Consider the following 26,916-nt stretch of genomic DNA (forward strand, 5'->3'; position numbering starts at 1 on the left):
TTCCCCATCTATTTGATATGAAGTGACAGGACCAGATGCCATGATCTTAGTTTTCTGAATGTTGAGCTTTAAGCCAACATTTTCACTATCCTCTTTCACTGTCATCAAGAGACTCTTTAGTTCTTCTTTGCTTTCTGCCATAAGGGTGGTATCATCTGCATACCTGAAGTTATTGATATTTCTCCCAGCAATCTGGATTCCAGCTTGTGCTTCATCCAATCCAGTGTCTCTCATGATGTACTCTGCATATAAGTTAAATAAGCAGAGTGACAATATACAGCCTTGACATACTCCTTTTCCTATTTGGAACCAGTCTGCTGTTCCAGGTCCAGTTCTAACTGTTGCTTCCTGACCTACATACAGATTTCTCAGGAGGAAGGTCAGGTGGTTTGGTATTCCCATATCTTTCAGGACTTTCCAGTTTATTGTGATTCACACAGTCAAAAGCTTTGGCATAGTCAATAAAGCAGAAGTAGATGTTTTTCTGGAACGCTCATGCTTTTTCAATGATCCAGTGGATGTTGGCAATTTCATCTCTAGTTCTTCTGCCTTTTCTAAAACGAGTTTGAACATCTGGAAGTTCACAGTTCACGCATTGCTGAAGGCTGGCTTGGAGAATTTGGAGCATTACTTTACTAGCATGTGAGATGAGTGCAATTGTGCTGTAGTTTGAGCATTCTTTGGCATTGCCTTTCTTTGGGATTGGAATGAAATCTGACCTTTTCCAGTCCTGTTGCCACGGCTGAGTTTTCCAAATTTGCTGGCATATTGAGTGCAGCCCTTTCACAGCATTATCTTTTAGGATTTGAAATAGTTCAACTGGGATTCCATCACTTCCACTAACTTTGTTTGTAGTGATGCTTCCTAAGGCACATTCCAGGATGTCTGGCTCTAGGTGAGTGATCACACCATCATGATTATCTGGGACATGAAGATATTTTTTGTTGAGCCTCAAAAAAAAAAAAAAGAGACGTGAGCAGGTGGCCTCAATAGCATGGCATGATGCAATGCTCGAGCTCCCAATTTTGACCACAGCAGTGGAAACAAGTCTCTACTAAATATATTTAAGTCATACTCTCTCAGCAAGCCTGATTGCAGTGTTAGGATCAGGTATGTCATGGGAAACCTGTCAGAGAGCTGATGTAAAAAAGAATCAACCCTGATCAGATTTGAAATTTAGGTTTCTCAAATGGGTAATTTGGAGCTAGCTCCAAAGTGTTCATAACTGATCGCAGAAAGCTGAAAAAGAAGGTAAATACAACATGAATAGTGGAACCTCCTCTCTGTCTACTTTTTCCTGGGAATTGGTAGTCTGTTTGATCTGAGCACTGGTATAGTACCAAAAAAAACACCAAAAAAACAAAAACATCCAAACCTGGTAAATAACTGGCCAGGCTCTGTATGAAATGTATAATTTTCTCTTATCAAAACTCACAAGGCATACATAATTTCTCCCACTTGATCAAGGGAACCGTCAGCCTTTTGGTCAGCAAGATGCAGTTGTTGAGAGCTGAATACTCAATGCCTACTCCTCCAAGCTTTCTCAAAACGAAAATGCCCCTTTTCTTTTTTTGTTTTCCAGAAAGGCTTAGAAGCTTTGCTCATTTGTTCAGCCCAAAATTTAAAAGGATGATAGTGATATTTGGCAGGTTCAACATGAAAATTGTTTTGGCTGTGCCATTGGGAAGTTGGGATGAACTTGAAGCATCCCACCAATCTGTGACTATCCTCACTAGAGGGGCTTCCTTAGCAAATCAGCCCAGAAGAGCCTGCCTCTCCGGATCCTACTTATTAATAACAGAGACGAGAAATGGCTTCATTCAAGCTTGCTAGATCAGCCTGATTTTATATTACCAATGCAATACTAATCAATTATAAATTAATGACAAACCAAAATAAATCCATTCACACAATGCCGTTGAGTACCACAACATGATTAAAATCAGCTAGATCTCCTCCAGGATTAATAGTTAAGGGACCCCACTCCCCGACCCCCCCCCCCCGCCCCCCGCCACGCACACAGAAGGACACAAGAGTCAATGTAAAAATTAACCTTATGGGAAAATCCACTGATATCTAATATGCAGATCCGAGGATTTGGGGGTACTTTTTGTTTGTTGATTGGTTTGTATTGGCCTTTCCTGGTGTTTGTAGAATGCTTTCACAAAATTATATAACATGGTTGCTAGAAGAATCCCTGGAAATCACACAGATTTCACTCCTCAATTTATAGAACAACAACAACAGGTGTGCTCAAGAATTAAGCACTTCACCCACCACCGAGTATCAGCAAAGCTGGACCTAAGAGCCTCCTTTGGAGGTGATTTACTCCTTTCCTTAACAAACCTGCATTGTGTGGCTTTTTCTGCATGAGGATATTCATTTCTAGGAAATTGCTAGTGAGCTACACACAAATACATCTTACACATAAGTCATGTAGTCTGATCCAACTTCTTGACCCCAAGAAGCAGTATTTCAAACCCCAGCAATATCACCTCATCTATACTCTCGAAACAAAGGAAGGGAGGGAGTGTGAATACTTAGTCATGGCTCAGCAGTCTTCCTGGTGGTGGCTGTATCATCTTTGTATACAGAAGTTGATTAGCGTGTTTGGACATGGGCTGAATCTCTGAAAATCTGGCAACTAGGGCAGCATTAGAAGGCTGGAAAGCCAATGATAACAGTGAATAAGGGGGAAAATAGCCAGCTTGAAAATCAGTATTTCTTGGTCATAACAGGAAAATTCATTCAGTGCCACAGACATCTGGCCGCTTGTGTCTTAATTGAATCACTCAGGTTTCTTTCTTTTTTTTTTTTTTTTTTTTCCTTTCTGCTACTAATAACTGAAGTTTAATGGGATTTTAACATTTCTAGCAAGGTGGCACACATCCCCAGTGCTCACAGAAAGGTAATTGACCAAGATTGTATTAAACCATCATTATGGGAAATGCTTCGGGTCCCAGAAGAAATGCTACCAATGCTTCTAAATTGGAATGCTCTTCCTTCCTCTGTCCCTAAGGTGATTTGCCAATAAACTAACATGTCGGTAACTGTCTATAATACATGATTAAACATGATTCAATGTGATTAAATAGCTATTTAAGGTCACATTTATCTCTGCTTGACTTTATTATCTCTTCTTTGACCTACTCGTCCCTTTTCTTTCCTTCTGGTATATGTCTTTGTCACAATATCCCCTTTCACTTTTAGCTCACTTTGAGCCTGACCTCCTCCAAGGAAGCAGACAATTACTTCACCCTTTCTAAAACAAACAAACAAACAAACAACAAATCTCTCTCTAATGCCTTCTCCTAAATTTTAAAACTGCAATTAAATAAAATATTTCGATTGTCAGCCCAGACAAACTCTAAGGACTTTAAGGACATATGGTCAGCATCTTTGACAGCATTCCTGTACCACTTAGAATACTGCAGTTCACAGGAAAAATCTTAGACAAGTATCTAATTCATTATAATTCCTGGAATCTAGACTGAAATAAAAACTTAATGAGAAACAAAAAAATTTAACCTCCCATTGACCATTAAGAGAAGAACCCCCATTATTTCCTGCATTCTAGTCATTTGACTTAAACCACCCTCAGTGACCGGAATGAAGTCAGAAATTTTCCTTAGGACCCTCTCCCTGCTTGTCTGCAGAGAGTCTGTCTCCATGTGTCTAGGCTCATTATGAAATGCCAAGGAGAGGGGACACAAGAGTTCTGCTCCCTGCCAGAGCACTTCTTTTGATGGATGTGGATTTTATCTCCTTTAATTGTGGGCATTTCCCTGTATCCCAGTTATGAGGGAGGATCTGTGACCTCAACATAATTGTATTAATGAATCAATTCCAAGCAGAAGAGACACAGTCTATTCATGACAGAAAAAAGACTCTAAAAGATTTGTTAGGAACTAATGAGCAAATCAGGAGAATACTTGTAAGCAGGCCACTTACCATAAATAGCAACAGCAAGGGAAGAGTGTACAACTTAGCGCCATGGGCAAGTAGCCTTCCCCACACCCTCCACCTGCTTCTTTGAGCCCAGCGGTGGTTAACATGATTTACAGATCTTTGGTGACTTCAGCAGCAAATGAGATGCCAACTTCAATCCTGTTCATGACAGGCTGATTATTCAGAGAAGATGAGTAACTGCAAAAAATGCCCATGGTACATTGGCTCTTCAAGGAAGCTTGCTGATAATGAGCCCGATCTTGCCAGGTAAGAGAAATGAACTGGTCCAGGATTTTATGTTGCCATTTAGGACATTTCGTTTTGTTACATTGCTTGAACCAATAAATGCATTTTCACTTACCTACAGCTCTCTTTGCTTTCCATGCCATGCCTTGAATTCTAATTCTCCAGGATATGTCTGCTTGACTCCACCTTCGTTTGACTCCACCATTACTTTGATTTTCTCAGGAGACCTGTTGTTTGTAGGGCTTCCAATGTAACTGGCATTTCTTTTCGTTCATTTTCTTATGTTTTCCTACATCCTTTTTGTGTATCTTTCCCACATGGCATAATCTTGGCTACTGTCTGATTAATTTTCAAGATAGTAGGAAGATGGAAACATTTTCCAGAAGATAGTGGAGGAACTTAAAAAACAGAGCAAGCTCTAATCACGTCTTCTGTACACACTCTATCCTTTCTGACTCTGTGTCACCTCACATATACTTTCTTTCTGTATGGAGCACACACCCCCCCTCATGCTCACATTCTGGTAGGACCCATTACAATTTCTGAATCGGTGGCACTCTGTCTTATACAGTAGGCAGTTGGGTGAATATGACAACAAAGACCAGTTTTGGAGTCAGGCACATATGGGTTTAAATCTTGCCTCTCACTTACTAGCTATAATCTTTGGTCAATAATGTATCATCTTGGAAACTTGTCTCACTGTAAAATAGGGACGTTAATAGTGTCTTTCCTATTTCAAGGACTGAATAAAAATAGTTATGCAAAACAGTCAAAACGACTGGAACTCAAAAGATTCTCAACACACATTACTTTCTTTTCCTTCCGAAGCTTCTACTAGATTATAAGTTCTCCAAGATAAGCATTGTTGCTTTAGTGGCTAAGTCATGTCCAACTCTTTCATGATTCCATGGACTGTAGCCCACCAGGCTCCTCTGGCAAGAATACTAGATTGGGTTGCCATTTCCTTCTCCAGGGGGTCTTCCAAACCCACAGATCAAACCCACGTCTCCTGCATTGGCAGGCAGGTTCTTTACCACTGAGCCATCAGGGAAGCCCCAAGATAAGAATAAGTTCCTACAAATCTCTTTAGGCAAGGAGCTATGATCTCAACATAATTACATTAATGGAGCACTATTTTTGTGCTCCAGAGTGTTAATCCCTTCTTCCAGGTAAATATAAATTTAACCTAAATCATGCCCTATATGAGACAGGATTTACACAAAAGCAACCAGAGACCGAAGTGTCCTTTGGGAGAAAAGAATGCAGGATTGACAGTAGGTTCCATTCTCCTTTCACAATTAGGGAAGCCTACAAAATGCAAGAGTGAACTTTCACTGGCATGGACAAGGAGGAAAGGCCAAATGGGCTTTATAGTTAAGATCTTGGAATCATCAGGCCTACAAGTGTTTGATTCCATCTCTCCCATGGACCAGCTGTTTGGCTCTAAACAAGTTTCTGAGCCTCATGGAACCTCAGTTTTCTCTTCTGTAAAATGCAAGTAAGAAGAAGATCTTGTGAGGAATAAATCTAAGGAAGAGATCCATGTGATATGTTTACAAAGACAAACAAGCAAACATACAAAAACCCTCACCATCCACAGCATTGCCCACTCCCATCACACAGGGTGTTGCTTAATCAGCGCCAACACTATTTTTTTAAGGACACCTGTTCCTACCTGGAACTTCTTGAATTCTAATATCCCTTTAACTTGGAGATGGAGTACAATATTTCCCTAGTCCTCTCCCTGCTTCATAATGATGATCCAAGCTGTTGGATAACACTAGTTCTCTCCCTGACCTTTACCTATTACTATCCCAGTACCTGGTAAGGTTTCCTGGGTTTTACTTCTATATGATGCCACTATGTCTAGTGAACATGCTCTGGGAAGGAACACAGTTCATTTCTGCAAACTTGTTTATAAGATGGTTGGAGAAAATATAAAATATACATTTATAGTCCCTTAAGTCAATCAGTTATTTGCAATAAGGAGGGTCTTTCCCAGCACTAGTTTCCAAGGATGAGCTTGGCCAAATACCGAGGTGATATGGAAAGCTGTGGTTCAGATTCAAGATGCCAAGCACAAGTCTGGCTGAAGCAGGCTCCTTCAGCTGGTTGCTACTGACAGCAGACTGGGGGAAATTGTTCTGAAGTACCACATGCATGATAATAGCTGTCTAGATACAGCAAATAGATATAAGCAAATGAATGGTCTTGGAACTGTATGCTGTCATTCATTTAAAAGAAAACCTCTCTCGGAGGCTGACTATCTTTGTTCAAAAATAAATTTAACTAGAATTTAGTTGCTGTGGGACGAAAGAACATGGAATAAATCAGTCAGGCTCAAGCAAGAGCTGGCAGTTCCTTCAACGTTTGGAGAAATACAATGATTGGGCTCAATTGCACACTGGCATAAAACGGAGGGAGGAAAAGGAACGTATTTACAAATAACCCTGTTGTTCTCAACGGCTCCACAGGAGTCTGAACAACAACACAACAGCCTTTGTTCATTAGGGAGAAACCAGGTAGGGGATGGATTAACTCATTAACTAGGAAAATGTTTCCTGTGAGCATGGTTTAAGTTTACTTATATTTTATCTTCTTTTCCCAACTTGCCACTTAATTTGAAGATGGGAATGTGGTCTTGCCATCTTACATTCAAGTTCAAACTCCTTCAAAGGGAGATTTTTAAGACCTTTCCCAACGGCTCCTCTAATTCCTTCTCACTGGCTCCCTAATAACCTCTTTGATGCCTTGGCTGAAACCTCTTTTCTTTATTGATTTTAGTTTCGCTCTCACTATCACTATCGCTATTGTTGGGTTCTACATGAGAGACCACTGATGATACGCTGACGTTCACAGGAGTACTACCCTGCGGAAGTAGGAGTTTCTGGGGCTGTCAGTGTTAGTTTATTTATTTAGTGGAGATGGAATTACATTGTTCTGTATTACAGAGGAGAGTCCACCCCCTATAACTAACAGACATGATGTCTTCAGACATATCAAGTTTTCTATATAATCCAGAGGAAAAAAGACCAAACTATCAGAGAAGAAAGGATGAGCTTCGCATGCAATAAGGAATCACTGTTTTCCACTCGACTCTGAAACCCTGTTTCCAGGGGAAACTTCGTTGTATGTTAAGAGAACCCAAACACTCTCATTAGAACCACCAGTGGGGAGAAAATCTGGAAAACCTAGCCACACAAGGGCCCTTAGGGGCAAAGCAAATTTTCCAAAAAACTGGGATTCTTTGTCTTCTAGCTGCTTTTATTTGCAGAAGGAACAAGTTGACTCTGCTATAGAGTTGACTGCCTAGCAACAAATAATCAGTATTTCTTGTAATTAAGCTCAATACTTCTAATATCTTTAAAATCGAAAGTGAAAAATATCTCCAAGCAGAGACAGAAGAAAAATAACTGTAAGTGTCAAATCATACTTTAAATAATTAACCAAAAATATTCAAAATCTATCCAGAGGAATAAATTGGGAAAAAATGTGTCTATAATTGCAATAAATTCAGCATCATAATGGCAGCCTCTCATGGCTGCAACGAGCTTTTGTGCAGCACACAGGCAACAACAGGAAAATAAAAATACAAAGATCTTAACACTTAGGATCTTTCTGATATCAACTCCTGCTTTTACTTTTGGTTCTTAACACAGCTTAAAGTTGAACAGATTTCCTTGTGGATTTTGAACAACAGAGTTCCTCCAACTCTGGGAGTTATTTTGTTTATCCTGAAAGGAATAGATCTTTTATTGTGGTAAAATAAGCATAACATTTTTACCACTGTGCAAATGACACCACCCTTATGGCAGAAAGTGAAGAAGAACTAAAGAGCCTCTTGATGAAAGTGAAAGAGGAGAGTGAAAAAGTTGGCTTAAAGCTCAACATTCAGAAAACGAAGATCATGGCATCTGGTCCCATCACTTCATGGGAAATAGATGGAGAAACAGTGGAAACAGTGTCAGACTTTATCTTTTTGGGCTCCAAAATCACTGCAGATGGTGAGTGCAGCCATGAAATTAAAAGATGCTTACTCCTTGGAAGGAAAGTTATGACCAACCTCGATAGCATATTTAAAAGCAGAGACATAACTTTGCCAACAAAGGTCCGTCTAGTCAAGGCTATGGTTTTCCCAGTAGTCATGCATGGATGTGACAGTTGGACTGTGAAGAGGGCTGAGCACCGAAGAATTGATGTCTTTGAACTGTGGTGTTGGAGAAGACTCTTGACAGTCCCTTGGACTGCAAGGAGATCCAACCAGCCCATCCTAAAGGAGATCAGTCCTGGGTGTTGTTTGGAAGGAATGATGCTGAAGCTGAAACTCCAGTACTTTAGCCACCTCATGCGAAGAGTTGACTCATTGGAAAAGACTCTGATGCTGAGAGGGATTGGGGGCAGGAGGAGAAGAGAATGACAGAGGATGAGATGGCTGGATAGCATCACCGACTCAATGGACATGAGTTTGGGTGAACTCTGGGAGTTGGTGATGAACAGGGAGGCCTGGCGTTCATGGGGTCACAAAGAGTCAGACACGACTGAGTGACTGAACTGAACTGAAGCATAACATAAAATTTACCATTTTAACCATTTTTAAGTGTGCAATTCAGTGGCATTAGGTACATTAACAGTGTTGTCTGTCCATTGCCACTATCTATTTCCAGAATGGTAATGCCATCCCAAACAGAAACTCTGGACCCTTAAAACAATCACCTCTCCATCCCTCCGTCTCCCAACCGCTAGTAACTGTTGTTTTACTTTTACCTCCATGAATTGTCTATTCTAGGAGCCTCATATAAGTGGAAAGGGCTAGAAGCTGAACTCACTTTCAGGGCTTCCTTGTTGCCGACACCACACATAGCTTGCCAGGCCCTCTGTGCCTTCTCCTGCCCCTTATACTACTTCTCCTAATTCTGAGCTGTCTTGTATTTGGGCTCATTATCAGTACTTGTCCAGCAATTTGCTTCCCAGGTGGTACTAGTGGTAAAGAACCTGCATGCTAATCTACATGCTAGAGACGTGGGTTCCATACCTGAGCCAGGAAGATGCGCTGGAGGAGGGCGTGGCAACCCTCTCCAGTATTCTTGCCTGGAGAATCCCATGAACAGTTGAGTCTGGCAGGCTACAGTCCATGGGATCACAAAGAGTTGGACATGACTAAAGCAACTTAGCACACACATACCAGTTTACAAAACCATTATTACTGGCATGCCCTCCTTTCCTAGGTCTCTTACTGGGATCTTTCACATCATGTTTCTGCTTTATTCTCTAACCAGTTCCAGCTCCTCCAAGTCTCACTTTCTTCTCCTAAAACTAAACTGCCAGCTGCAGAGACTCCTTCAAACACTGTTGATCCTCACAGCTGGGCTTCAGTGCTACTCTAGGATGACATGGCACCTTGGAAAAGGCGCTTCACCCTTTTGCCATTTAGAATATTTCTCGGCAGAGTCCATACTGAACAACGGTACTCTCAGGACAATTATTTTGACTGAGTTGTTTCCCATCCATTTTATAGACTGGGAAACTAACGCGCAGCCGAAGATAAGGAATATCTCTCATCTCCCTTGCCTGCTCCCTAGGGGGCCTCCTTCCAACATGAATGGCAGCTGCTGACTAAAACAAAGAAAACTAGTTTTCCCTCAGTTTTGCTTTCTTTCCTGTAAGAAACAGTAAAGCAAAACCTCAAAAATTAATCCTCTCAGAGTCAAACGAGTAAGAATGGATGATGATCCTCTTTTGCCTAGCATTTAAAGACTCCCACAATCGTCAGGCTCTCTCAACATCCCTACCCCTGCTCCCCATGTCTCTCCCTTTCTCACCATCTCCCTTCTTTCATCATCTTCACCCTTCATCCACACCTCCTCACCACAAAGTCAAATTTCTGTGAACTCCAGAAAATCCCATTTTTTATTCCTATTTCCAGGCCTTTCCCCATTTATGGAAAATTCCATGTTTCTTACCCAAACCTACATAGCTTTAAACATACAGGGAGAACCCCGCCTTGGTCTACAAAGCACTGTATCAATATCTCCACTTAATGTTTAGTAGGCTATGTGTTCATTTCTACTAGGAAGCATGTAATTTTAAATGAGCTAACATAGTATCTTTAGTTCGAGAGTAAATCTCTTTTTTAAAAAAGAAAACTGGAGATAAATAAGATATATATATGTCTTACAGTGTTAGGAACAGTGGCTCAGGTGGTAAAGAATCTTCCTGCAATGCAGGAGACCTGGTTCTAACCCTAGATCAGGAAGATCCCCTAGAGAAGGAAATGGCAACACACTCCAGTATTCTTGCCTGGAGAATTCCATGAACAGAGGAGCCTGGCAGGCTTCAGTCTCCAGGGTTGCAGAGTCAGACACAACTGAGTGAATAACACTTCCACTTTATCTTATGCACACACCATGATGCCCAGCAATCACTAGCATACAGACAGCAGACAACAAACACCTGTTGCTTGATAGATAATTCAATCACAGCTGGGCTGAAGCTTATCTCCTTACTGTCAATGAAATAAAGGGCTTGCTAAGCAAATTAATACTGTAAACAGAGAGAGTTTGGCCTACTTTAATGTGAAAATCAACACACTTATTTTAAGCAGCACTTCCGTGCCCGCTTCCATTCAAAGAATCAATGTGCTGATTGTGAGTATTGTCTGTTTGTTAAAGCATTAACAAGATTCACAAAGATTACCATCTTCACTAGCCCTGTTGGTACTCCATGTATGTAACCATATTTCTGTTATTTCCTCTGTCCCCTATATTTTAGAATAAAATACAGGAAAATGAGCCCACGGGCAGCTTACCTCAGCAAACACACAGGCTTTTCTTTGCTTTGATAAAACAGCCACACTTGTGGAAGAGTCTTAGAGCAGTTTTGTTTTCATTTTCCCTTGTCAGGAATAGAAGACATCTTGAAGGAGTTAGAAATCTAGGCGGCAGGAAGGACTTTGTGGGAAGAGCCCTTCAACTCAGCCCTGATGCTTTTCTGACATCCTTCCCTTTGTGTCTCTTTCACTACTCTGGAATACAACCACAACTTTTGAAAATCTTTAATAATCAGAACTTCAGGAATCCGCAAACCAGAATAGGGTATAGCCACATCTTGAAAAGAAGAGAAATCCTAAATAAATGACCAGATTTCAATTCCAGTTAAAATCATCTGTCTGTTTCTCTCTCTCTAGCAAACATAACTGGCTTCCTCCAGCTCTGTTTCACTATGAAAAAGAACCGCTGAGAGAAGGAAAGTATTCAGAGCTATGGATTCCAATACTTCTGCCACCAAGCCACCAATTGCTGGCATTTCTGTGTGAGTCATTTAGCTTTTTCTCCCTACATACTGATGCTTCAACTACTACTACTAAAAACAATAAAGAGGTCAGAGGGTCTCACTGGCCCTGGGCAAATAACTAGCATACTCTCATTCTAAGGGAATGAGGGCTGGAGGTGGGGAACAGATGTGGGGAAGAAAGAAATCATAGGGGGTACAACCCACTGCATAGAGAAATAACTATCATTTAACTAAAAATTGCTTATAACTCTTAAACTGTAAGCTATTAACTCCTACTAACCAGCCTTCCCTCCCTCTGCCTCTGACCACAGGGCTCATTCAGGCTTTACGTCCCATCATTGCACAGCAGATTAATGTATCCAGACCACAATGTGAGGGGTGGGGTGGAATGCCCCATGGAAATCTCAAGGCAGGACTGATCATTCTGGTGCCCAGATACACCGAAAAAGAAGTGTGTAAGACTTTCAGGGGAATGACAAAAGCCAATTTATCTTTAAAAACCTAATTGTGGCTTATAGCTGTATTGCCTTGGCCATTAGTCTTGTGTCTGTGGCTTTACCTAAGATAAGGAAGATGCAATACAATGAAAATTTTGAAAGAAGTTGCTTTGAAAACATACTCATGCTACTCCATATGTAAATATGTAATCTCTGTGCTGAACAGAGAGCCTCACGCATAGTAGGTGCTTCCTGAAAGTCTGCACCTTGAATTCAAAGAGCCAAAAACGGACACTCAGAAAGTTCTATTCTATAAAGTTCAGAAAGAACTATTATACAACGACAGGTAAATGTTGTGATGGTAAATTTATCCTGAGGGAAATAAGGTCTTCAGCTTCCTTGAATCAGTGCGTGTTTCTTTTAGGACTTAGCACAACTGCAATACGGTTTGCATTGTTTGTGTATGTCACTCTCTCTCCATTTGGAATAGGGATTCCAGCAGGCTGTGTACAGTGTCTACACACCCTCCTTGGCAATGAGCACAGAGTTTTGCATACAGTAGGTGCAAAAGTGGAGGCACTGAAGTGTAACAGTGGTCAGTATTCTCTTCTGATAAAGCATGCAAGAGGTTAGAGGCTGATGCACACAGACCAGGAAAGCAAGGAGAGAGATAACCAGACCGTTATGTGACCAAAGGCACTACATGATGAACAGAAGTCACTGGACAAATCGTAAAAGGACAGTGATCAAACTATCTTCCCCACAACCACCTGCTGCTCCTTCTAAAGCTCAGACTCAGAACACACACTGGGAATTTCCTAATGGCTCTGGCTATAAATGTATCAGATTAACACTGTATGGCCAGAAAGCAATATATTCTCCACAGTGTTCTAGAAGAAAGAGGAAATTACGGCAAAATGACATACATGAAACACCTAGTAAAGCGCCTGGCAGGTAGGAGACCCACAATACTTGAGGGCCATTGTTGCATTTGTGCTTCTTTTCAAGCATTGTTAAAGAAAAAAAATCTCATGTCCTTTTGTAAAATGATCCCAGGTGATTTTTAGAATCAGAACCAGAAGATAGATTAGATAGGCTACTAAAAGCAAAGAGGGAAGGAAAAATAGATATTGCATATGGTTGTTATAGCAACTGAAGGCGTCTCCAGAGCTCCCTCTCATTTCTTCCCACCCTTGGCATGATCCTGTTTCCATATAAATAACCTCTGGTTTTTCTTTTAAGTCCTTCATCACAATGAAAGTAAACCACAGCCCCTGTTTAATAGTAAAGACCCTAAAGTCCTAGAGGAAACTTGTTTTAAAAAGGGAAAAGATAACTTGAAATCAAGAAGGTGGAAGCTGGAAATATGTTTATGCAAAACTTATGGGGACCTTTCAGCCAAGACTTTCCATGGGAGTGGCTTGTGAACCCATATGCAAGAAAGAGACAGAGAATACCTGCTTCTTTCCATGAGAGGGACCTACTGAAATCATAACAACCAAAAGGAGTGAGAGAATAGAACACAAGCCATAAATCTTTATTTTCTGATCCAAACTATGGTTCTACACAGCTTGCAAAGAAAACAAAATGCATCGAGTTCAGATTGCATTTCATCACATCTTGACAGTAGTGGGTTCTGCTAGACAAATCTGGGGTTGCAGTTGTCAACATCGGGTGCACACAAAACATCCCACAGCACCAGGCCACGTGATTGCACCATCTCAGCTTTGGAGAATTATAAATGGTACATAAACGTCTCCAGGAGCTCAGATTGTGAGTAAAGATGAAGAAACTGAGGCTCAAAGAGACTGTGTCTTATCTAAAATTGCAGCGGAAAAGTGATGGGGTCTGACTAACAGTAATATCTAACAATTACAAAGGTGCCAAGATATAGCAGGCACTGTTCTAAGTGCCTCATATGTAATCACCTTACCCTCAGAACCACCTTTATTGATATCATGTCACATTAAATATGAAGGAATGGAGATATGGGTAGGCTGAAGCATGCTCGGGATTACCCAGCTAATAAACAGAGGCGTCAGGGTTCAAGTCCAGGCCATCTGATCTCAGGGTCCACTTTCTTAGCCTGTCTGCAATAGTGCCTTGCCCAGGAACAGGAATCTGCTGAGTAAGCCATTTGTAGTTTTCTCACAACCAAGTAGAAACAGATGCGAGGTCAAGTTTGCTGTTATTCTCTTGGCCTTTGCACACCTCCCTTAGCCCAGTGCACACTTACTGCTTCCCCACCCACTACCGAGCCTCCCCTACTTCCATTTTTTTTTTCCCATTTGCAAAACACCTTTGGGAGAATCAGTTTCATCCAGTTCTATTTAGAACAAATTCCCTTCGAATCACTCCATCAGATAGTCTAAGATCGAAGATTGAACTCTCCTAATAAAATACCATGTCCAGGGTTCCATTTTGGAAGATAAGTATTTCACCAGCAAAAGAATCTGGGGCTTTGCAATCATAGAGCTCCCCAGGGCCACTCTCATCTTCTGTCTCCCACAGAGGATCTCTGCCTTCCGTAGTTACCAATCTGGAGTCTCAGAAATCATTCCTCCAGCCTGGAAGCCAGAAACAGGAGGAGGGGACTGGACAGTGGGAAGGGCAGAGAGGATGGAGTAGACCTTGGGTGCTATAGGCAACAGGTTCTGAGGGCACGCTGAAGGAGGCCCACTGCATTGGTCCCAAATATTTCTAGACATTCTTGCTCTAAAGGAGTTCTCTAATTGAATCTTCTTCTTGCCCTGGGTGTCAGTAAATACCATTCTTTCTGGCTGAACTGAACTGCCCCTAACTCAAATTTCACATCCTCAGAAAGTTTCTCCTGCCCTATCCATTAGGTTAAACCCTCTTGATATGCACTTTCACAGAATGTATCACAATTCCTGCTATTTATAAGAATGTAAACAGTTATTTATGAGAATGTAAATATTTTTTATAAGAATGTTCATAGCAGCAGTATTTGGCCCAAACCTGGAAGGTACTCAGGTACATCTTTGGGAGAGTGGATAAACTGTGGTATACTCATAGGATGGAATACAGCAACAAGAATTAACAAACTATTGCCACTATAAGGAGTGATTCATATGAATGTCACAAAAGAATCCAGTTACAAAACAGTATGTATAGTAATGGTTCCATTTATAGAAAGTTCAAAAATAGGCAACATTAATATTTTGCCTTTCTAATCTCATTATCACCAAAATAATTAAAGATATAATCATCTCTCTCAGGTCATGATTTCTAAAATTTTTCAGGGCAAAATTCATATTTGATTTGTTACTAATGAATCTTCTATTCTTGATATGGTGCCCAATATATAGTAGGTACTCAACTTACAACTTAAAAAAAAAAAGAATAAATGAATGCTTCATTTTTTAAATGATCTCTCCACCCCTCCAATCCTTTCTGAACTTCATGCCTGACCATTCTTATTTTACTGTGATTATCTTCAGGTCACATTTTACTGTCAGTATTTACTGGCTCCCTAATGTCAATAAGAGAAAGACAACATGTGGATTCCATAAGCCAAACTGTCTTTGTAAATTTATCATTATTCTTTATGAGGACCCGTCTGTCTAAAGAGAATGTGATTCCTCCCTTTTCTCCTTCTCTGCCTGCTACAACCCTCAGCAATCATATCTGCCAAAGGTTACGGTCTATACCCCTCATCAAGTCTTACAGACCCTCCTTTTAAAATGAGCAGAAAGAAACATCAATTCATATTTACATTTTTCTTCTAATGTAGACTAATCACCCTTTGAGAACAATATGTACTCACTAAATCTAAGAAATCCTTTGAAAGAGTAAAGATCCCCAAAGCAATTTGACTAATTTTTCATGGACGTACTTCAACATGTGGACAGCACATCTTAAAATTTTAGAAGCCTTTGTATTTAAGTCAAAGAACATATTTTAATCAATAAACATGTGTCAGGCTGCTGAGAAGGGATACCTCAGTGCTTCTATCTGCTCCATGCTCTCTGCCGTCCTTCACCTCAGATTGACCTCCATGAAGTGGCTAGACAAAAGCCCATTGCTTCAAGATTCAGTCCCAGGGACAAAAGAATTCCTTTCCTAGACTTTTCACTATTTTCCCCTTCTTGAGCCACACAAGATGTTCTCTTTGTGTGAGAAATTCCTCTGGTGCCAAACAAATGAGGGTAAACAAAATCCATCTCCCCTGGCAAAGTTTCTCCAATCTAATTTGTGTAATTACCTATCTCCCTAATGATGTGCTTGTTTACAGATTAAAGCTATGAATCTAAGCACAGAAATAAGATTAAATCTGAAGAATTAAATCCTCATTTGCTTAAATCATCTGGATATTCTTTTTTTCTTTAGATAGAAATTCCAGGTAAAAAAAAAAAAAGAGGACATTAAAGTCACTGGCTTTGAAAAGACATATATGAACACAATTTTTAAAATTACAAACCAAGCTGGTAACAGACAGTGGTGTGCACTTAGTTTTAGCCTTACTGATGGAAGACTAGCTAATTTGAAAAGTCTGGGAGGGAAAAAAAAGCCAAAACAAAACACAATTTCCATTATTTGTTTATCCTTCTAAGATCTTTCCAAATGAAATAAAGACACTGCCACCTAGACCCTGTGGTCTGGCCCTGCAATCAACGGGTGACATAGCAGTGAACTCTTAACAAATCCCAGGGACACAAAGGAGAGGGACAGGGAAGAGAGAGGGGCAAAGAAAGAGAAAAGGAAAGACGGAGGGAAAGGGAAAATAGAACCTTAATGGTACAGTCAGGTCTTCAGACACCGAGACAGAGAACTCAATGAAGGCTGTGCACTCCAGGCAGCCCCATTGCTAACTGACTGCTTTGACGTAATCCATACTCTCTAAAACAAAAGGGTACTACCTGCTCGGCAAGCTCTTCCTTGAACTATTTCTAGGGATCGCACAGTTCTTGCTGAGAAACCTGGAGTCACCAAGACCTAATAACAGCCTGGACATAAAGCTAATAATAACCAGCAGGTTTTCAGAACCTCCACACACCTAACTGAACACAAAGAGCTTCCTGTATGTTCTCTCATTTGTTTCTTACAACACTCTTCTGGTCTTGCCACTATCAACACTAATTATATTTTAAGAATTTGAAGATGAAGAAATGTCTAGAGTGTTCACCTGATTTGTTCAAGGTCACCTCGCTGGTGAAAAGTGGGGACAAGATGCACACCCAGGTGCGCAGGCCTCTAGGGATTCTCGTCACCCTTACATCCCCCTCCTCCATTTGTACAAAGGCAATGATGAAGCAGCAATCAAATTAAATCCTGTAGTAAACCCATCTCGATCTTGATCCCAGTCATTTGTGAGTTTCATTTGCCTATCGCTGAAAAAGAAAGTATGTGAAAAATTATGTTTACCTGAACAAACACTAAGTATCTCAAGGTTTGGCAACCAAAATTTCCTTGAAAAATCTGTGAAATTAAGTCTACCACTACCATCACAAAGCCTTCATGCATATAGATTCCAGCAACACAGGGTTTCAAAGGAGCCTTGAAAAAGAGTTCTCCGCTAAAAACAGCTAAAATTCAAGCTTTTAATTTCATGACAGTTTTACTATCAGCAATAATTTCACACTATCATTTCTGTGATCTATTTCTTTGTGGTTGACTTTTAAGTGTTAGTTTTCTAAACAAATGAACACACAATTGTTCTTATTAGACTGTGTTGTCATAGACTGAACACAAATTCTGAATGTTCTCAATGAATGTTGCTTTTTAAGTGAATGCATTCTGTGGCTTACTTTTAGTAGAAAATTCTTATATTATGAAGGCTTTCTATCTAATCAATCTTTCAGATAGGGAATATACATATATTTCTGTAACAAATTCTTTTCAAGACATCTATAATTATGATCTCTTCAAAGGCATTTTATTATCTCAATATTGAACAGCAAAGTACTTAATTTGAACTTGGCATTGTGCAAAATGTTTGACATACATGATCTCTGGAAATACTCAGGTTAACCCTGTTAGGTAGATGCGACATTAATTTCATTTTATGGATGAACAAACAGTCTTGGAAAAATTAAATGACCTATCCAGTGTTGCCCAACTAGTAAATGGCAGAAAAAAGAATCTGAACTCAATCTCTCACCATCATAACATGTCACTAGTGTTTTAAACTCTTTACAAAAGTCAAGGGCATCGACACTCTGAAGTTTTTCACAGCATATTTAGTTCAGTCTCCACAGTCCTCAGATTTCTCATCTGTGAAACAACAGCACTGGAGGGACTGACCTCAGAGATCTTTCTGCTTCATAAGGGATCCAACAGTTTACAACACTCAATTACCAAGATCAGACTGGTGGAAAAAGAAGGAGTCAAAGTGTCTAGCAAAGTCCCCATGTGAATTCAAACTGAGTCCATAAGAATCTGCACTGAGCATCCCACGGGCAAAGCTTTGTCTTGGTCACTATCGCAGTGATGGATATCATGGAAGGAGGGGCACACATGTTATTTAACACTAGAACAAATTAAACTTGTGACTCTCTCTTCCAGGTAAAGACATACACATCACCATTTCCTCCCAGGCCAACTGTTAGCACTGTTACATTCTCCAACCAGAACAAGCTGATAAGGGATGCAGTTTGCCCCACAGGGATTATTAGACTATTTTCAAGAAGTTGGTGGTTATGTAATGTAGACTTGCTTTGGGGCAGTCCTCAGATCACTGACTCAAAATTGTTCCTGGCCCTTTATCATGGAATACCCAAAAAAGTTATTATCACGATGTCTTGCCTGTGTGCATGCACAAGTCTTAGGCAGAGTGGAATGAAAACAGGCATGGGACAGAGGAATCCCTTGGGTTCCTAGTCCTGGGCCTAATTGGGTCTATTTTAAAGGCCGGTGGTGGCAGAGAGGATTTGTCGCCTTTGATCGTGACTCCCTGGATGCCAGGCTTCCTGCTGAACACAGGCGCTTCCCCCAGCACAGTCCCCGTGGTGTGCCCTGCATTCAGGGAACTCTGCTGAGGCAGCAGTATCTTTATCTGTCTTCATCACCACCCCTGCCTTCCTTGAATAAAGTACAATCATGAACACCAGTGTTCGCCTTCCTGTAAGACAGCTCCATTTGTTCCCCTTGATTTGGAACACCACAAGCAAAAGTGTTCTTGATGACTCAGAACATTTGAAGCTTTTTCATTCTGAGGAGTGGGAAAAGATGGTGGACAAGGAATGGGGTACCATGTAGTATCCTCCCAACCAGGTTGGTTCCTTTGTGTTAGTCACTCAGTCATGTCCAACTCTTTGCAATCCTATGGACTTAGCCCACCAGGTTCCTCTGTCCATGGAATTATCCAGGCAAGAATACTGGAGTGGGTTAGCCATTCCCTTCCCCAGGGGATCTTCCTGACCCAGGGATAAAACCCCAGTCTCCTGCACTGCATGTAGATTCTTTCCAATCTAAGCCACCAGGGAAGATCCTTTAGTCATCTAAAGCTTTCTCACTCAACTCTGACAACATGGATCCTGGGTTAGCCCTCTCATTGGCTGCCTACCAGTGGCCACTCTCCATTTTCTTGTGTCCAAATGCAGCAGAGGTTTGGGAAGAGGAAAGATGTTAAATCTGAGCCTGGGAGATAAGACATCTAGAGAGTTCCTACTGCTGATTGACTTTATGAACCCTACTAGAGATAGAGGAGGGAACCTGGACTTGGTAGGCCAGAGAGATACATTGTAAGAGCAGCTGAAACCACAAATGCTGGTCCTGCATAAATGTTCAGCGATGCTCAGAAGAAGACATTTATATCTTCCTTCATGGATGTGTTCTTGAGTATTAGTGTGAGAAGGGCTCTGGCATTAGGCATGGCAAATAGGGGAAAATAGATGTCATCTGTTCCTTAAACCTGCTTAAGATTTGAATATTTATTAAGCACCACCTGTATGCTCAGTAGATTTACCCACAGCCTATATTTACACACTATTTGTGTAGTCATGGCCCCGCCCATCAGAACAAGACCCAGTTTCCCCCTCAGTCAGTCTCTCCCATCAGGAAGCTTCCATAAGCCTCTTATTCTTCTCCATCATAGGGCAGAGAGACTGAAAACCACAATCACAGAAAACTAACCAATCTGATCACATGGACCAAACCCTTGTCTAACTAGATGAAACTATGAGCCATGCCATGTAGGGTCACCCAAGACGGATGGGTCATGGTGCAGAGTTCTGACAGAATGTGGTCCACTGGAAAAGGGAATGGCAAACCACTTCAGTATTCGTGCCTTGAAATCCCATAAACAGCCTGAAAAGGTGAAAAAAAAAAAAAGGACACCAAAAGATGAACTCCCCAGGTCGGTGGTGTCCAATGTGCTACTGGACATTAGTGGAGACATAACTCCAGAAAGAATGAAGAGATGGAACCAAAGCAAAAACAATACCCAATTGTGGATGTGACTGATGACGGAAGCAAAGTCTGATGCTGTAAAGAGCAACACTGCATAGGAACCTGGAATGTTAGGTCCATGAATCAAGGCAAATTGGAAGTGGTCAAACAGGAGATGGCAAGAGTGAACGTTGACATTTTAGGAATCAAAAAACTAAAATGGACTGGGATGGGTGAATTTAACTCAGATGACCATTATATCTACTACCGTGGGCAGAAATCCCTTAGAAGAAATGGAGTGGCCATCATGGTCAACAGGAGTCCGAAATGCAGTACTTGGATGCAATCTCAAAAACGACAGAATGACCTCTGTTCATTTCCAAGGCAAACCATTCAGTATCATGGCAATCCAAGTCCATACTCTGACCAGTAATGCTGAAGAAGCTGAAGCTGAACAGTTCTATGAAGACCTACAAGACCTTTTAGAACTAACATCCAAAAAAGATGTCCTTTTCATTATAGGGGACTGGAATGCAAAAGTAGGAAGTCAAGAAACACCTGGAGTAACAGACAAATTTGGCCTTGGAGTACAGAATGAAGCAGGGCAAAGGCTAATAGAGTTTTGCCAAGAGAATGCACTGGTCATAGCAAACACTCTCTTCCAACAACACCATGGACATCACCAGATGATAAATACTGAAATCAGATTGATTATATTTTTTGCAGCCAAAGATGGAGAAGGTCTATACAGTCAGCAAAAACAAGACCAAGAGCTGACCGTGGTTCAGATCATGAACTCCTTATTGTCAAGTTCATATTAAATTGAAGACAGTAGGGAAAACTACTAGACCATTCAGGTATGATCCAAATGAAATCCCTTACGATTATACAGTAGAAGTAAGAAATAGATTTAAGGGATTATATTTGATAAAGTGCATGAGGAACTATGGAAAGAGGTTCATGAAATTGTACAGGAGACAGGGAGCAAGACCATCCCCAAGAAAAACAAATGCAAAAAAGCAAAATGGCTATTTGAGGAGGCCTTACAAATAGCTGTGAAATGAAGAGAAGCAAAAAGCAAAGAAGAAAAGGAAAGATATACCCATTTGAATGCATAGTTCCAAAGAATAGCAAGGAGAGATAAAAAAAAAAAAGACTTCCTCAGTGATCAGTACAAAGAAATAGAGGAAAACAATAGAATGGGAAAGACTAGAGATCTCTTCAAGAAATTTAGAGATACCAAGGGAACATTTCATGCAAATGTTCAGGGCTCAGTAAAGGACAGAAATGGCATGGACCTAACAGAAGCAGAAGATATTAAGAAGAGGTGGCAAGAACACACAGAAGAACTTTACGGAAAAAAGATCTTCATGATCCAGATAACCATGATGGTATGATCACTCACCTAGAACTACACAACCTGGAATGTGAAGTCAAGTGGGCCTTACGAAGCATCACTATGAACAAAGCTAGTGGAGGGGATGAAATTCCAGTTCAGCTATTTCAAATCCTAAAAGATGATGCTGTGAAAGGGCTGCACTCAATATGCCAGCAAATTTGGAAAACTCAGCAGTGGCCACAGGACTGGAAGAGGTCAGTTTTTATTCCAATCCCAAAGAAATGCAATGCCAAAGAATGCTCAAACTACCATACAATTGTACTCAACTCACATGCTAGTAAAGTAATGCTCAAAATTCTCCAAGCCAGGTTTCAACAGTATGTGAACTGTGAACTTCCAGATGTTCAAGCTGGTTTTAGAAAAGGCAGAGGAACCAGAGGTCAAATTGCCAACATCCGTTGGATCACTGAAAAAGCAAGAGAGTTCCAGAAAAACATCTACTTCTGCTTTATTGACTATGCCAAAGGCTTTGACTGTGTGGATGATCACAAACTGCAGAAAGTTCTTAAAGAGATGGGCATACCAGACCACCAGAACTGCCTCTTGAGAAATCTGTATGCAGGTCAGGAAGCAACAGTTAAAACAGTACGTGGAGCAATAGACTGGTTCCAAATAGGGAAAGAGGTACATCAAGGTGTATATTGTCACCCTGTTTATTTAACATATGCAGAGCACATCATGAGAAACGTTAGGCTGGATAAAGCACAAGCACAAGATTGCAAGGGGAAATATCAATAATCTCAGATATGCAGATGACACCACCCTTATGGCAGAAAGTGAAGAACTAAAGAGCCTCTTAATGAAAGTGAAAGAGGAGAGTGAAAAGTTGGATTAAAGTTCAACATTCAGAAAACTAAGATCATGGCATCCGGTCCCATCACTTCATGGCAAACAGACGGGGAAACAGTGGAAACAGTGAGAGACTTTATTTTGGGGGCTCCAAAATCACTGCAGATGGTGACTACAGCCATGAAAGTAAAAGACCCTTACTCCTTGGAAGAAAAGTTATGACCAACCTAGAGAGCATATTAAAAAACAGAGACTACTTTGCCAACAAAGGTTGGTCTAGTCAAGGTTATTGTTTTTCCAGTGGTCATGTATGGATATGAGAGTTGAACTATCAAGAAAACTGAGCACAGAAGAATTGATGCTTTTGAACTGTGGTGTTGGAGAAGACTCGAGAGTTCCTTGGACAGCAAAGAGATCCAACCAGCCCATCCTAAAGGAAAGCAGTCCTGTATATTCATTGGAAGGACTGATGTTGAACTGAAACTCCAGTACTCTGGCCACCTGATGTGAAGAACTGACTCATTTGAAAAGACCCTGATTCTGGGAAAGATTGAAGGCTGGAGGAGAAGTGGATGACAGAGGATGAGATGGTTGGATGGCATCAGCAACTCAGTGGACACGAGTTGGAGTAAACTCCGGGAGTTGGTGATGGACAAGGCGGCCTGGCATGCTGCAGTTCGTGGGGTCGCAAAGAGTCAGACATGCCTGACTGAGTGAACTGTACTGAACTCAACTGTGTAGTGATCCATAGGAAAATATTTTTACATGGTTCAAATTCATACTTTATCCCTACAAAGTCCCCTCAGTTGTTATGAGCCTGGTGGGCTGCAGTCCATGGGGTCGCACAGAGTTGGACTGAGCGACTTCTCTTTCACTTTTCATTTTCATGCATTGGAGAAGGAAATGGCAACCCACTCCAGTGTTCTTGCCTGGAGAATCCCAGGGATGAGGGAGCCTGGTGGGCTGCTGTCTATGGGGCCGCACAGAGTCGGACACGACTAAAGTGACTTCGCAGCAGCAGCAGCAGCAGCAGCTGTCTAAATTCCAGTTTCCCCTGGAGCTCTTCTTCAAGTTTAAATACCAGCTCAAGTCCTTCTCATCACTAGATCATAAGTAGGGTCATGTTTATAAGTCTATAAAATGGGTGAGATCTTTGCTATTGTGCAGTGTGACATTTTCATTCTTAAATGGAGGACACAGCCCCAGAGAACTAAAATGACTCTCGTTGGGCACACAGGGCACATGTGATGGAACAGGGGCCCACACCCAGGCATCCTGACTCCCAGCACAGGCTTCCCTCTAGTTAGCTTCTGGCCTTGCAAAGGGTATACCAGACAAAATATCTCACTACTGATGGTGCACATCTTGTGATAGACAGACTGTGTGTGTTGGTCCTACCCTCTGTAGTGTTATCTTGGGAAAGTATGTGACAGTCACAAAGCACCACCAGCATCCATGGACAGGCACCAGCTGCCCACTCAGTACCTCACAAATGGAAGCAGTGGGGGAATGGGTTCTCCAAGGAGTTTCCCCCCCAGTCTCTCTTTCTCCAATTCTGCACCCATCCAATCCATCCAATTCTTTCAAACTGAGATGCTCATCAGCCCGTTCCCTGCTCTCTTCAGTTTGGCTTGCAAGGCCCTCCGTAATAGGATGCCAGCTTAGTCTCTGGCCTCATCTCCCTCCCCTGACTTCCATTTCATATCGTTCATGGGCTATTCCTTCTCATGCCTGTAAGCTGCCACATGTGTCCATCCTTCCATAGGGATTTCTACATTTCTACATGGCACATTTTCTACTTTTTCTCTTCACCTGAAAGCTCCTATCTATCCCTTTCTGTTTACCAAGGACATAATATGCTACCTCTTCTTGGAAGTCCTTGCTGATATCATTACCTCACTCCACTATCAACTGGCTAATTCTTCTCTTCTGTACGTATTGCACTTAACGAGTTGTATTTTAACTATTCGTTCCCCCTTAAACTATAAGCCATTTGAGAGGAGGACTAGTTCTATATTCTCAGCCCCACCAGAAAGTTAAGTGCATGGTAAGATTTACATGCGACAACAAAAAGCACAGAGTCAGTAAATGGAAAACAAGTACAGGGCACCACAGCCTCTATCTTTAATTACGACCCCCTCCTTCCTCTTAATTAAGACTTTACTGACTGTAGATGATGAGTACCAGAATGGTCAGCCACAGAGTAAGTCAGACAAACCCTGTCCCCACATTATTGTATACAAGGATATACACTTGTGGAACATCACGCAGTCATGTACGACTCTTTGCGATGCTATGGATTGTAGCCCACCAAGCTCTCTTGTCTATGGGATTCTTCAGGCAAGAATACTGGAGTGGGTTGCCAATTCCTTCTGCAGGGGATCTTCCCGACCCAGGGATCGAACCTGTTTCTCCTGCACTGGCAGGTGGATTCTTTACCCCTGAGGCAGCTGGGAAGCCCTTGTGGAACACTACCTGAATTTAAAGACAGAACAAGATCCTGCAGCTAGTTTGTATCTGCCAAACAAATAAGAGCCTGTGGCCTTGGCTTAGCCTGCACTCAGCAGTGGGTGGCTGCAGCCCAAGGCAGAAAACAGGTTCAGCGCCATCTCATAGAGAACAGCTCCACCTGCTGAACTCCTGGACATTCCTCTCCCCCTTCATCTGTTTTCTTCTGTGCAGGAGAGGCCAGGATTTTTGAGAAATAATAGTATCACAGAAGAGACACAGAGGAATTTTGCATTTGTTTCCTTGCCTGCATTTTTTATGGGACAATAAGGACACAATGTGACAAATATCCACATCACCTCTTGAAAAGAAAGGAACACCTATGTCAGTACGCCAAGCCTTTCTGCATTGCCTTTTTTTTTTTTTTTTAAGAATTAAGCCATAAGGGTACCTGGTGCTATTTAATCTACCTCTCTCTTCTGCAAAGTGGTGATAATCTCTGTCTTTCTGTGGATGAAGGGGGAGGTGTGAAAAGCATTGCAAATTCTCTGCTCATATCCACCAGCAAATAATGTGATAAATACTGATGTGGGTGGTAGGTGGTGTTAAAACATGGGCAAGCAATGAATAAAGCAGATTGTTTGGTAGGAAAATCCTGGGCAAACACACTAGGCATTCCCTGATGGTACAAGTTATTTGAATTACCAGAAATAGTGAAGTGTATGTGGCTGAACTGAATCACCTAAAGAAGAAAATGAGGAGACTGGAGGAAGGCCAGGGACCAAGGACTTCTGGGAAGGAAATATTTTGTCAGTCATCCCAGGTTGCAGAAACGGTCTTGTCAAAAGGATGCAAAACCCATTTACTATTCTGGTTTTCTGTCTCTATCACAGTACAGATACTGCATTTTAAGAAACTCTGTCCAGTACTAGATTACTGTGCAGGAAAATTAACCACCATGCACCAAATGTTTTAACAAAGAAAGATGTTAGGTCTTAATTAGAAGCCCATGCTTTTGCGAGCAGTTTTGCATAAATAAAATGCTAGCAGTCCTAAAAATAAGAAAGTCTATTAAAAACACAAACAACTTGGCTATAAGTTAGTTTTAATAATAAATCAAGGTCAGACCATTCAAATTTGTTCTGAATGAATTAAGACAACTTAGCTGTTAGGTTGAAATGCAGCAGGTTGCACACATCACAATACAGCTTAAACAATCCTTGATCTGGAGAAAAAACTCCTTTCTCAGTCTTAAATAGAAAGTGGGTATTTTCCAAGTGAGAGAAGGAACTATAGCAAAAAGCAAAGGTCCCAAATTCTTTGCTAGGTAACTTCATTTGAATTCTATTTTTAATTCAATGCTTATAGCCACTACTAGATTTGAAATATTTTTTATCATTTTTCTAATCTACACGTAAAATGTTTGCCTCGTCATACAATTGGAGCTAGCATTTTGGTTTTCATAGAAAATAAATCCCATAGTTTTATTATATCCTTGAAGAACAGAATTTGACTCAAAATGTGAAAATAACGCAAAGGCACTAAAGAGATTATCTAGCTATAGGCATAAGTATGCCTGGTGATATAGACATAGGGGCAGAAGCAAATATGTGTGGGCATATAACTGTTCTTCACATACACACAACTACTAATTTGTCAATGTCCATGATAAAGAGAACTGTAAATGTTTCTATTTATTTAGATACAGATTTCTATGAATACATTTTTTGCGTTATCTTAACCATGCCAACCAACATGCTACCTGTTGCTCAATAATATTCATCTAATTAAAAAAAAATTCCTTCATACTTTTTCAATTAACCCCTAAGCAATGAGGAAGCTTTGAGAGTTCTGAAAAGTCTACTTTTCAAAAATACTCCTGGATCATAACCTTTCAGCCCCTGTAGAGTTAGCAGGTGGACCACTAAGCTCTCAGTCCAAGGACTATCACTGGGGTTGATCACAAATAAATCCCCAGTGTCTGGCATATGCTTGCCAGGTATTCAGCAC

At 41.1% G+C, this 26,916-nt stretch overlaps 1 protein-coding gene and 1 long non-coding RNA gene across 5 annotated transcripts in view; one reads left to right on the plus strand and one right to left on the minus strand.

Annotated features, from left to right (window-relative positions):
- The window catches only part of SORCS1 (sortilin related VPS10 domain containing receptor 1), a 578,836-nt gene that overhangs the window by 533,766 nt on the left and 18,154 nt on the right, over positions 1-26,916 (minus strand). The gene's annotated exons all lie outside the window — the stretch shown is intronic.
- Positions 2,804-26,916, plus strand: part of LOC138427592 (uncharacterized) — a 35,840-nt gene continuing 11,727 nt past the window's right edge. Inside the window, exons 1-2 of the long non-coding RNA XR_011252077.1 lie at positions 2,804-4,215; positions 11,378-11,502. This is a non-coding gene — a long non-coding RNA (uncharacterized lncRNA). The remainder of the gene's footprint in view (positions 4,216-11,377; positions 11,503-26,916) is intronic.

The sequence above is a fragment of the Ovis canadensis genome, chromosome 22 (assembly GCF_042477335.2).
Source record: "Ovis canadensis isolate MfBH-ARS-UI-01 breed Bighorn chromosome 22, ARS-UI_OviCan_v2, whole genome shotgun sequence".
Classification (NCBI taxonomy): Eukaryota; Metazoa; Chordata; class Mammalia; order Artiodactyla; family Bovidae; genus Ovis; species Ovis canadensis.